This window comes from Stegodyphus dumicola, chromosome 9 (assembly GCF_044657685.1).
Source record: "Stegodyphus dumicola isolate Sdum_Otavi_A_Nest chromosome 9, ASM4465768v1".
Lineage (NCBI taxonomy): Eukaryota > Metazoa > Arthropoda > Arachnida > Araneae > Eresidae > Stegodyphus > Stegodyphus dumicola.
Genome location: NC_140776.1, coordinates 178,401,157 through 178,414,866, shown reverse-complemented (window position 1 = coordinate 178,414,866; position 13,710 = coordinate 178,401,157). Strand labels below are relative to the sequence as shown.

At 34.1% G+C, this 13,710-nt stretch overlaps 1 protein-coding gene across 2 annotated transcripts in view; it reads left to right on the top strand.

Moving 5' to 3' along the window:
• Nucleotides 1–13,710, top strand: part of LOC146995570 (uncharacterized) — a 790,646-nt gene that overhangs the window by 262,883 nt on the left and 514,053 nt on the right. The gene's annotated exons all lie outside the window — the stretch shown is intronic.

The following is a 13,710-nucleotide window of genomic DNA, read 5'->3' as shown; positions in this document are numbered from 1 at the left end:
CGCGTAGGGCTATTTTTTTCGATGTTCCGATTCCATAATCTGGAACATGATTCCCCCCTAATTGGCTTATATTAGGTTTGAATGGCCGAGTTGTGTCGATTTATTTCTTTCAACTGGATACGTTGCAAAAGTGTCTTCAATAAATTTGAGCAAAAAGTTGATACGCGATAATGTTCCTTTATTTTTTTTTATATAATATGAAAGCATTCAAACACATATTGTCTAAGAAATGGAAAAATATCTCTTTGAGTCGTTTTTTTGCTGTGGTATGATAATTTTGTCGCTATGGTAATTCCATCGCTCATATCCACTCTACTAATTTTTTTATTATAATCAATCACTAGCTCCGGTTTCTTTGTTATTATTTTTCTTTTCTCTGTTTCTATTACGTTGTCATTGTGTAGTCAGTACTTACTAAACAAACCTCCCTCTTATCTTTCCATTTCATTATACGCGAGTATACTCGTCAATACGCAAAATCTTGCCGCTTCTCCATGACGAGTATACTCGTCAATCACAGTTAACTGGTTAAATCACTTTACAATTCTTACTTAAATTATGGGCAAGGAAATAATTGAAAAAATAATTCTAAGAAGTTCCAAATAATGTTATAAATCAATAAAAGATTAATCTTTGAAAATCAAATATAAAAAACGGGTTAAAATGCTAAAATAGCTAAAAGACTTTAGGTTTGAAATCAAACAATTGTGGATATACACAAAAGCATGCTTAATTAATAAACACAATATCAGAAAAATCCCCTCGTGAAAATTTCGAAAAAGCAGACTAGTTCGATTTAGTTTATTAGCAAAGTGAAAATGTGTCAAAATGTTCTAGGGGAAGAATTTCTTAAAGTTAAAAATAATGCGGGATCGATCAATATTTAAAATTCTATTATGCCTCAAATTGTGTATGGCTGTGTATCATATTTATGGGGATTGGTTAAAAAAACGTCAAGGATTTGAAAGTGAAAAAAATATTGATTTTCCTGTCGAAGAAAATTTTTCTTTCTTCAGGAAACGAAGCTTAATATATAAAGCTCTGGACCATTTATCATGCAGAAAACTCTGTAAACATTGAACGGAGAGTTTTCCGAAGTGCTTTTTTGAAGGAATTTTAATCATCTAAATTAAGGCTTTTCAAGACATATCGTTTACAAAATCTGCCTTAGCATTTTTATTATTCTCCGCTGAATTCTTAGTAAAGTCTTGAAAATGGGGTTTACTTATCGTGTTCCTTTACGTCTTGCTCTAAATTGTAAGTAATTAAGTTATTTGATTATAAATTTGTTTTAGATTTTACGCTTTTTTTTCAATTCAGGCAGAAATTGAATGAAATACACCATTCTTGGGTATCTCATATTCGTAAGGCAATTTGAAGAGTAAAATCAAATGCTTCTTCAGATAAATCCTTCCTCCCGATTGCTGTTCGTAATCAAATTCTTCCATTCCAGTTTCGATTATATTCACTGGTAATTTGAGGACAGTAATCAAATCCTTAAGGCAGCTTGAGAAATTAAAGAAGTAAATTAAATGAGGATATAACCGCATATTTATAACCATTTATATATGTAAAATAATGCGTAGAATATGAAGGAAAAAATTCATAAAGCAATAAATATGGAAGAATTAAATATAGAATTATGAAAATTACTTAAACTGAGTTAACAACAAAATAAATAATTAAAATGGCTCTAATTACTTCCTTGTACGAAGTAAAAGGGAAGTATTGTAATCGTGAAAAGTTTCAGGCAGCATATTTCAACGAAAATATCCATTTTGACCGCTATCGAATGCAATTTAACGATGTTTTTGCGTGTACGTAAGGACAGAATAAAATACTCTTTTCCTTCAAAAAAATTATATAACTGCTTTAAAATTAATTCTGAAGAGAATTTTTCGTGGCGTCTGTACGAACGTATGTACGTACGTGCGTGCGTACGTACGTATCTGGCATAACTCAAAAGCGAGTAGCCTCAGAACGCTGAAATTTTGTATATAGGACTGCTATACCATGTAGATGTGCACCACGTATTTTGGTTGCAATCGGCCGCATCAAACGTCTATAAATATATTTATATACATATCCACTCTGTTACCCGGCTCAGTGATCTCAGTTTCTTTACTCTTATATGTTTGTAAATGTACATTTTTAAATGATAAAATTAAAAATTGCTTTAAAAATGATTGTATTATGTTGTTTTAATCTTCCGGTTAAGATTTTTATGCCTTTAGTAAATCTGTATGCAATATTTTTAGAATTATCAACAATTTTAAAGTTGTCTAAGTGCCGCTCAGCCTTTTTTTTATGGCGGCCATTGATGTTTACATTTGAAACAGGAGAATAGTGGATTTGTTGCCAATCTAGAGAAACTTAACTTTGCAACAACAAAGATAACGCTTTCATTTATTATTGCCAATTAAATCATGCTTAATTCTTTCTGGAATTTTTTCGAGAAATAAGTGTTTAAGATTTACTCGTAATTTTTAATATAGATATTTTGAGTTTTTATTTATTTTTGCCTTCTCGCGAAGTGATAACTGAATTTAACTGAATGAGAAATACTCAATCGTCTGTGAAAAACTGTTTCTTTTTTTGTTTTGTTTGCTTAATTTCTTTTATAGATCCTTCTAGCTTTATTATAGTATTTGAATAGAACATGTGGCAACGATTAGATGATTCTATTCTTTAAATGATATAAATTTTGTGCATTCTGAGTTATAATATGAACGAAATATATAAGTTAACTGTTATATAATTATTGGATTATATAACAGTTAACTTAGTTTCCGTTATATAATTATTATATAAGTTAACTGTTATGTAATTTTAATACTGTTAAGTGAATCTATCGCCAGAGTGTCGCCATGGTAAACAAATACTAGAGTGAATTTTAAAGAATGCATTTATTCTATTGTGGTTTATGCGCTGTCGGCGAAGTAGATTTAATTCAACCCAATAAGTTTAAATGAAATGCAAGAAAAAATGCGTATAATTTAATATTCCTTACAAGGAAGTCATGTGGTGTGCACATCAGATTTTTTATATTATACTAAGACAACGAAATACAATGGACACGAGTTTAATATTTCTTGATTTTAGCTTTATCGACATAAATGTCATAAACTTTACTAAAATTTTAAGAAATTCAACTGCTATAGAGTGCCATTATTATGAATAAGCAAAATACACAGGGTATTTATAAAGTCCCGGACGCATTTTGATGTTTAATAACTCATAAAATAATAAAGATAGATTAAAATTAATAACATAAATGGTTAGATAGACTAAAAAGTTTCCTAACCCTTGTCAATGAACTTCCACGTGTGCCCGCTTCGTCGCGTGGAGAATATGAAGTCGATATTCAATTTCACGCCAAGTACCGGCAAGCATGTCGGCATCCACAGAGGCTATTTCGGTTGTCATTCTGGCTTTTAGGTCATCCATGTTCGACCCTCACCTCTTGTAAACGTTGTCCTTTACAAATCCCCAAAGGAAAAAAGTCCAGCGGCGTTATATCAGGTGATCTGTGTGGCCAAGGAATTGAAACTCCACGCCCAATCCATCTTCCTGTAAAATGGTCATTCAAAGAACTACTAACAATAGTACCTCCAATGGGGAGGTGGTGCACCATCTTGTTGCAAAAAGACAATGACTCGGTCGTGCATTAGTCCACACCACACATTAACCTTTGGGGAATCCCTTTTATGCCTAACGGTACTCATGCGGGTTTTCAGATCCCCATATGCGCACATTATGGCGGTTAACAATGCCAGTAAGATGAAAGGATGCTTCGCCAGAGAACATTATGCGCTTCAGGAATTCAGTATCATCTTCCTTAGTATATCCTTAGCAAACAAAAGAGAGAAAAATGCAATTAATAAGCAGACGATATTTAGATAAGTACAGATATTTAGACTGGAAAATGAAATTATCTGAAATTAACCACACGCGCAGACGATATTTCCAAAAGTAAAGATATTCAAACCTGAAAAGGAAAATATATAAGTTATTTCATCCATAAATACCATCAGTTTGTTTATATCTTTATTATTTTATGAGTTATTAAACATCAAAATGGGTCTGGGACTTTATAAACACCCTGTATATCTGCTGAAGATAAAAAGGCGCTTTCGTGAAATGCTGAACCTTCGAAAGGAAATCTTTTAATGACGAATTTCTTGCAGTTAACGAGTTCTTACAATGATATGATTCTTGCCTGTTCTCGTCTAAGTGTTAATAACCCTAATCTAAAACTAAGTTTGAAGAAATCCCAAGTTTTTAAATTTTTACCATTTAGCATATGGTAATAAATTGTGCTGCAAACAACTGTCTGTATTACATACTGAAAAATTCATAGCTAATTAGAAAGACAGCTTAAGACTTTTCGAAACTTAAGTCTTAAATCTGCTTATGATAACATCTAGTGAGAGTAGCCTCTGGGAAATTAGAGAAACTAATTTAGATTCTTACGCAAGATTTAAAAGTTTTCGTAATTTTAATTGTTAGTGTTCTGGTCTCGGTATGTTGTAAAATTAGACCGAATTTAAGAAAATTTAAGGATTCATTTTTCTGCTCACTCGTTATAAATAATGAATTAGTTTTGTTTTCGCGTTTTTCAAAATTCCTGCTGTTCCCGCGAAATTGGAGAGTACAATCCCCCTCCCACCACAGCTCCTCAGGAGATATCGCGATGAGTCATTAAGAAGAACTGGGTAGTTTCTTTGTGAATAAGTTAGTCTTCGTTATATTGAAGACGTGTCTTAGTTTAAGCTTCCCTCGAAATGTTTAGTTTCATTCCATTTGTAATTCTGCTACAATATTAGCTGTAATTTTCACATCTTTTGTTAATCAATATGGATTAACATATTGATTAATAATTAATCAATATGGATGGTTTAGACATTATTGGAATAAGAAGGGGGAAAAAAACCTTTAGCCCTTTATAAAGATTATCAATATCGAATTCAGAATATAAATAAGGAAAATGTAATTTATTGCATTTGCATAACTGAAAGAATTAAAAGCTGCAAAAGCGCAATTAAGACCAAAAAAGTCGTCGTTTTAGAAGAAAGAACTTCGTTTTAGAACGAATATTTATTCTGAAAGATTTTGTTATAACTCACGTTTATGCAGAATTTTGAAAGAATATTGTTTTTTACTTTAGGAAACAATTTTTAAATTCATCGCCAAAATAATCGCAGAGATTGCACATCTCTCTCTTTTTAAATACAGTATTAGCTTCATTCAGGCAAAGATCTGAGATCGTAAATATTTTTCATTTTAAATCTAAAGATTTTTTGCTTTTCTACATTTCGGGAGAGGCAAAAGTCAACTCGGCCCCGCCCACTATTTGGGACACACAACACCTTTGGGAAGGAGGGTAATGATTTTGGTTTTATTAGATTACGGCAAAGCACTCGTGGGCTATCTGCCTTAAGGGAGGGATGCCTTCGTGGAGGACTTTCTAAGGAAACTGACTCGTATACATGGGAGGGTAATGAAAATTGATGATTTCACGGAAACAGGAATCGCGGAAAAAGGAAGACACCATAAATAATTCTCATAGTTAATTCTGTTTCTAAATTTGCTTCTTTCATATCCGATTGCTGTTTGTGCTTATTCTTTCAATATTTTGACCTAATGTATTTTCAAATAGAAATTTATACAGATATTTCCAAGTGTGACAAATGTATTCAGTTTTTCTTTGGTATTGAGTTTAAACCTAATTTTGAATACTGAATGAAATTAAGTAAAATAGGTTATACTTTTCTTCCTCTAAGACGTTATCCTTTATTTTCTTTATATAAGTTTCCTTATAGAGACATTAGATAATTTCGGAGCAGGAGAGATGAAAAATGAGCAATGCCCTTCACCGGAACTCGAAACACGGACCTTTCGAATACGCGTCGAGCGTGCTGACCACTACACCACGAAGACATGCTAAGAAGTTCCAAGTTGCGCCGCTGATTAACTTGCAGGCTTTGCAAGTTTTGTTCCGGCTGTCTGAGTTAGTTGCTATAGAGCGCTGAAAGTAGGTGAATGATTGAGCGAGACCGTTAGTCAGGATTGGAGATGTTGAGAGGGCGTGACTACCTTGTCACGTGAGGTGTGAAGTAGTCGTTGATACGTTGCGATATTTCGGGTTAGAAAAGCTGAAGAAAACTTTAAATATACAAAACAGCAGAAATAATTACATAAAAGGGAAATTTTTCTAGTAATCATTAGAGTAACATCTTATAAAATAAACCAAATTTCATCACTTAATACAGTCTAGCAGTCCTGTTAGTTGCAGTTCGTAGTCCATGATATTGTGATGGGGGGGTGTAAACATAATCATGTTTTCATTATAACATTCGAAGATGTTTCAGGAAAGCAAATATGCAATTATTTTAGTAAAGTTACAAAATAACAGAATAAATGCAGAACACCTACTAACACAAAATACATATATACAAATTCAAGATGTCTATCCCAGAACATACTATACATACAGTTTTATAGCAACTTTCGTAAGTGATGTAAAGCCACGTATACTTATTTCTAATTATTTATCGCATAATTTGATGAGGAGAAAGATTTTGCATCATGTTAAAATGTTAACTGTTGAAACATATTTCGCGATTCTTAGCGACAAAATTTGGCAACGAAGTTAAGTTGTCAAAACTGTTAATGAAGATTAACTAAACTCACAATTTCAAAACTGCAACTATTCTTTTGATTTTATTGTCATTTTAGTTTTAAGCAGCATATACTCTAGAAAGGAATATGGTTTGATTCAATATTAAGTTAGTGTTAATTTAGGAAATAAGTTAATATTACTTCTGTCAGGTGTTTGTTAAAGTAATAACCCAGTGCATAAATACACACTAAGGAGAAGTTACTAAAAATAACATTGCTGTTTAATAAAGGAGAACTTCTTCGTTAGTCACGAAATTATTTTAATTAAAGCGCTTACGTAGGTTTTCGCTTTCTTATGCGTAGCCGAGAAAATTAAACTTCTGAACCATAGTTTGATCCGGGTTTGATTCTGAACGAGCTGCGTAATAGCGTGAGTGTTTTTGTACAGTGGGGGTAAAAAAAAAGTATCGGCAATTGCCTATAATTGATAAATGCTTTACAAATCATCGTGTGATGATAACATCGCAGACATGCTTTTTTCAGACTTATAACTGTAAATAGATATTACCATAATAATTTGTGAGCGGAAGATGGAAAGAAGGATAATTTGTTTTTCATATTTTATATTAAGTAATAAATTTTTGCTGAGAAAATAAGAAGGAATCTTAAGCATAGAAACTTAATGCAACTTATTGCACTTAATAGAATTTTAAACCCACATAGGTAACTAATAAAGACCATTAATAAATAATTTTGTATAAAGTTTTTACTGGTAATTTTTCATAAAAAGTATAATAAGTTGCATTTAATTTTCTATGTTTAAGTTTCCTTCTTATGTTTCTCTTTGCGATGTTTTCTCCCACGATGTTTTGTAGCACGACGCTTTCGCCTTGCGTTCTTTTCTCTGCGACGTTTTCGTCCGCGATCTTTTTGTCACGATGTTTTCGACTGTAACCATATCAATGTACGTAGAGCCGTCATAATTCCATCAATGAAGCACACGTTACCAATTCCATTTGTGTAAGTGTGGGGGGGAGGGCTGCCCGTTCAGCCGGAAATTACGACGCTCCTTCCAACATGTTTTACACTCGGTTTTAAATGTTGTTTTCCCAGTTCGGTGTTAAGTTTTCCCACACATATTGTCGCCCATCACTCTCGAAAATGTTAAACTTCGTTGGAGAAAATAACTGTGTTCCAAAAGTCGTCTGATAAATTAATATGAGATTTTGCAACATCTAATCTCTTTCTCCTGTTTATTTCTAAAGTGAAAGGTTTCTTTCTAGCTGCCCTTGCATAACAACTTCATCCATGTCACACATTCTGTATCGTCTGCACACTACAAGTTTTATGCGAAGTATTAGCAACATTTATGGGTAACAAGGGTGCACTTAATTTAGGGTTTTTCTCAACCTCTTTGATAATGCCCCGTTTTCCCTTTTAGAAAAAATATTCGAGGCCGTCCACTTCTAATCTTATTTTTCTTCGATCCTGTCTCTTTGAACTTTTTTACAACACTTCTAACAGTAAATAACCTTAAGTTCAGTTGCATTCCTATAGCACGATCAGTAAAACCTTCATTCTTGAGCTGAGTAATCATGTTTTTAACATTAACGTCCAACTCCTTCGACTTTGAAACTGTATTAGCAAAATAACGTTTTGAAAGTTTTGAAGTAGAACTGCGGACTTTAAGGGGACAGTGGACGTTCAAATACTTTTTTTTTAAAGTTATTGTCATAAAATTATGAAATTTTGCATGCATGTATATTTTACTATAATTATATCAAATATCTTTGAAAAAAATTTCTGGATCATTGCAATTTAATTTTTTTTTTCAAATTTCTTTTGAATTTTTTAAATTTTTTCAAAATGCTCCATGCGACTTAATTTTTTTCTGTTTCATGTTATTTTTGCTTTATTTTTATTAAAAATGCATTGCAAACACAACTTGGTATCAATTAGCAAATTGCATAAAATGTTAGTTTTTAATTAATATTTCTTTCACATATACCTGAATTTTGGACAAAATTTCCCACTTTAATACACTTTAATTGGACTTTTATCCCCTTAATGAATTCGCTTTCAAAAATGCATACCAATTTTTGTTACATGTATAAATGGGAATCTAAATTACAGTCATTTTGAACATAAAATAAAGCACATGGAGCATTTTGAAGATGTAATAATAAGAGAAAATTTCATTGAGAAAAATAAATTTTAAGAATATTTTTACCCTTACCTATTATATTTACATCTTAACATGTCCTAATATATGATTTCATTTAATATAAAATATTTTAACATTATTTTACGTATGCATAAATAATGTTTTTACTAGTAAAATTGTAGAATGGTAAGAAATACTAAATATTATTTTAGAAATTTTCTCGTACACTTTCAGTAAATTCACACAAATACTTTTTTTTAAAACTAAGAATCACTTTAAAAACGTCCTGCACCATATGTTTCCTCTTTCGCATTTACATTTTCATTATGTTTACCTACCTTACATAATTTTTAGTCCAAAGGGATTTGAATCCCGAAGGACTATTAGTTTCGTTTTGGCATTTTGCGTCGGACGGATAAATGTCGGTTCACTTTTCAAACTGTTGCCATAAAATGTTAGAGTCCTGCATTATATTTGAAGAAATTAAATAATGAAAATCTGCGTAAATGTATGTATATTTCTCACATTGTCATAAAATAACGGTACATAGAGTCATCGAATTTTGAATAACGTAATCCTCCAACGAATATGAGCATGTGGAAGACCAAATTTGAAATTTAAATTTGTTTTATGATCGATTTCCTATTTTTTAAAACTTTGACGAATTTTTGATTAACAAACTCAAGGATTTCAAAGCGAGCAATGGCCACGTTGTGCAGAAAAAACATTTTTATCTCCAGCGCGTGAGTCTCTGTATCGGAAATTCTAAAGATATGCTCGTTTTAAAACTATTTTGCGATATTGCTGTTGCACTGGATCTTATGGTTTAAGTGCGAGGAACATGATATTTAATAAAGAAAGGTAACACACAAAATGTTAAAAAACGCCCCTTTGGACGTAATTTAAAATCTGAAACATTTCAGATTTTGTTTTGGTAATTATTTTCTTGTATCCAGTCGAACCCTCTTTTTGCTTTGATGTATGCGACGTTTATCTTGCCTCTGTCCAATAGATATTGAACATGAATTTGTATCTTTATGTTTCATACCTAAAGTATTAAAACACTCAAAATTGAAGTCTCTAATTGCTGTGATAACAGTTATTTCGAGTCTGTTTTCAATAAAAATGTTTCCTTTGGGCAGTTCTTCCAAATGTCGCTATGTGAACTCTCATTAGTGTTTTGTATTTTTTCAGATATGGATCTTGCTAAAAGCTGATTACTGGCTAGTCATTGATACACTGGCAATATTTTGGATAAAACATTTACTGTTGATTTGTTTTTCATGAATGAGATCTAGGTTTCATATTTTTAGCAATGCTACACTTTCAAAAATAAAAAAATGACATGACGTCTGTTGGGTATTTATAATGTCTGGGTAACTCATCCGTGAAACGAACTTTCATAAATAGCAGTCTTCATAACCTTACACATTTATATCTTACTAACAGTAAAAATAGTGTTGCGGAAATTAAAATAATGTTTCTCAAATGTTTCTTTACCTTTTTATTGACATTTAAATGTCCTTTTAAATCTCACAAAAAAAGGTAAACAAGCGTATTCAAACGCTTATAACTTCTTTAAAAATAATTTTACATAAAAGCGGTTTTTTGTAGACGATAGAGTTAAAACCGAAGAATATTATCATATGAAATTTTTATTTCCTAATTTTTTGTCGATTTTTGCTAAAATCATCGTCCACTGTCCCCTTAAATCTAACAGGATTTCTTATCAGTCTAAACACGTGACATCAACATAACAAAATTTGCATAGCACTGACAATTTTGCCGATACATTTTTGACATGTAAATTTACGTTTTTGTTGTATATTTTGTGAAAAAGGGCATATTAAATTGAAAGTTTCATCAGATTTATGCGTTTATTACCTCCTGTGTTCGTTATATTCAGCTCAAATTGTCAAGCATTTCCTTTGGTAGGTAAAGCCCACCATCGGCCGAGCGGTAAAGTTGCTGAACACTGGTAGTTCGGTCCGAGGTTCGAATCCCGCGAACGGGCTGACTGCATGGGTGTTTTCGTGGTTTTCCCCATGTGTAACGTGTATACGAGCCAGTTTCCCTTAGAAAGTCCTCCACGAAGGCATCCCTCCCCTTAGGCAGATAGCCCTCGTGTGCTTTGCCATAATTAAATACACCACCACCTTTGGTAGGTGAAATGATCAATTATAGGCAGTTGCCAATACCTTTTTTACCCACCGTAACCCTTTCTTAACCCTTTCCGGCACGCTACCTTTTAAAGTTGGAGTTTTGATTTAAAAAAAAATGTTAGGCAGTCTAATTAGGCCTAGAGAAGTACACAAGTAAAATTTTGGGAAGATAACACTTATCGTTTTAATTATGTGGGTGTGTCCAAAATGGGCAGACTGATTGAATAAAGCTTCGAAAAGAGTGCTGAAACGAGCATTGTTGTCAATGAACTGACCGATGAGATGCGGAGAAACAGAGAATACAGACTATCAGTTGTCCTAGATGATCGGTGAGCCCAGTCTGGGCACACCTAGGGTTCGCCGTTTGATTTTAGGCAAGATTTCAAGGTAAAAATTTAAAACTAATGTAAAATAAGGAGATTAGCATACAGTCAAAAAACAGCATAGAAATTTCTTTTCAAACAATTCCTTTTATATCCTAAAAAAAATCTGGAAGATTTCTTTGAAAAATGAGGGTCTTAAAAAACTAAACATGGAAAAAATATATGAACTGTTTTGTGTTGAGCTGCCATCTACGATAATTAAAGATGGTTCAGAGTAACCTATAGCAACCTAATAAATCCTTTCTCATTCAATTTTTCTGTGCGTACAGTTGAAAATATTTAGGTGTGTCCACACCGGACACTCTGTGCCGCAAAGAGTTAACATGTTATGTAAATACGAGCCAGCGTCTGTCAGAAAATCATTATTGAAAGCATCCCTTCCCATACACAGATAACCTTTGTGTGAGTTGCTGTATTTAATTCCCCATTTTCAGCTATAAAATGTGGCATATTTTTATGTACCTTTTATGTGATGCATTTCTGCTTAGTCGAAGATACAGTCTTTTGCATTAAGCTGTCCGTAACCAATTAATTTATGAAATCATAAGTTTTCATCTCAAGGTATTAAAGTAATTATTAGTTTTTTACTTCTTCATCATCACTTTTTGTCGTAGACGCATAATTCTGTACGAAACGGTTTTGCACAACGTGGAATTATTTTAGCTATCCTATTCTTTATGAACGTTTGTATCGTTAGGTTTTCCCTTTTCTTCTGACACCAGTTGTTGCGTTATTTTCTTCCTTCACGCTCGTACGGTGTTCGTAGATTTGGAGTGAATAACGACGACACTTGATGAAGTATCGAAACACACTTTATTTAGCCAATGTTTCAGGACAGCTCTAAAAACACATTTTACAATCGTCGGAGATCTACTATAAACATGCTGGAACAAGCAGCGACACAGCCTTCAGGTTATCAGGCTATCACGGTGGAGACAGCTTCACTGCAAAGCGCCAGAGTACAGCTCCCGACTCTGCTCGGTCTTTCTCGGAATTCTCGGAACTCCACGTGCTCTCGGAACGATCAGCGGTACAGCCTTCACACTCTCAGGCAATAACGGTGGAGACAGCTTCACTGCAAAGCACCAGAGTACAGCTCCCGAATCTGCTTGGTCGTTCTCGGAACTCCACGTGCTCTCGGAATGATCAGCGACACAGCCTTCACACTGTCAGGCAATAACGGTGGAGACAGCTTCTTGCAAAGCACCCGACTCTGCTTTCCGGAGTACAGCTCCCGACTCTGCTTGGTCGTTCTCGGAACTCCACGTACTCTCGAGACTCTGCACGCTTCAACTCGCGATGCACTCGACCTCGACGACACACAGAGCACAGCTCCTGACTCTCGGTTCAGTCGTTTCCGAAGCTCAACACGCTCTCTCGACGATGCACTAACCCCGATACTCTACGAGACTCTTTCGGTGCACTCGACGACCCACTCGGCACTCGCTGGCCGGCTGTCAACGCGATCGCCTCCGCAGGGATTGACTCGCTAGACGAGACACACTCACTCGATGAGAGACACACACACTTACTGACTCTAAGTTCCAAGTACCGCTGGATGCGCCGCTGATTAACTTGCAGGATTTGCAAGTTTTGTTCCGGCTGTCTGAGTTAGTTGCTATAGAGCGCTGAAAGTAGGAGAATACATGAGTGAGACCTAAGTCAGGATTGCAGATGTTGAGAGGGCGTGACTACCTTGTCACGTGAGGTGTGAAGAAGTCGTTAATACGTTGCGAGATTTTAGGTTAGAAATGCTGAAGAAAACATTAAATGTACAAATTTGCAGAAATAATTACATAAAAGGGAAATTTTTCTAGTAATCATCAGAGTAACAACATATGGAATAAACCAAATTTCATCACATAATACAGTCTAGCAGTCCTGTAAGTTGAAGTTCTGAATCCGTGATAACGTGATGGGTGTGGTGTAAACAGAATCATGGTTTCATTATAACAGTCGAACATGTTTCAGGAAAGCAATAATTTTAGTAAGAGTTACGAAATAACAGAATAAATGCAGAACAAATGTTAACACAAAATACATATATACAAATTCAAAATGTCTGTCCCAGAGTATACTTAGAATAAGTCACATATCACGTGAGCGGAACCAGGCATTCTGATTCGCTTAGCGTAAACTTGTCCAAAACTACTTACTGAATGCGGACCGGCAGGGTTTATATAGCTTTCGGCTTGTGTTCGGGAACATTCTGGGGTAAACCTGTAAGAATTCGTTCCAGAAGGTTCTCCAACCGTCCATGGTATATCGCCAATTCTGTCGCCAAATGGGCGATTTCTCGCCAAATGTGGCAACCCTGTTTTCCCTTGCCATTTTATGGCAACCCTAAAACTGCTTTGCGGGGAAGCCATCTCACCGCGCC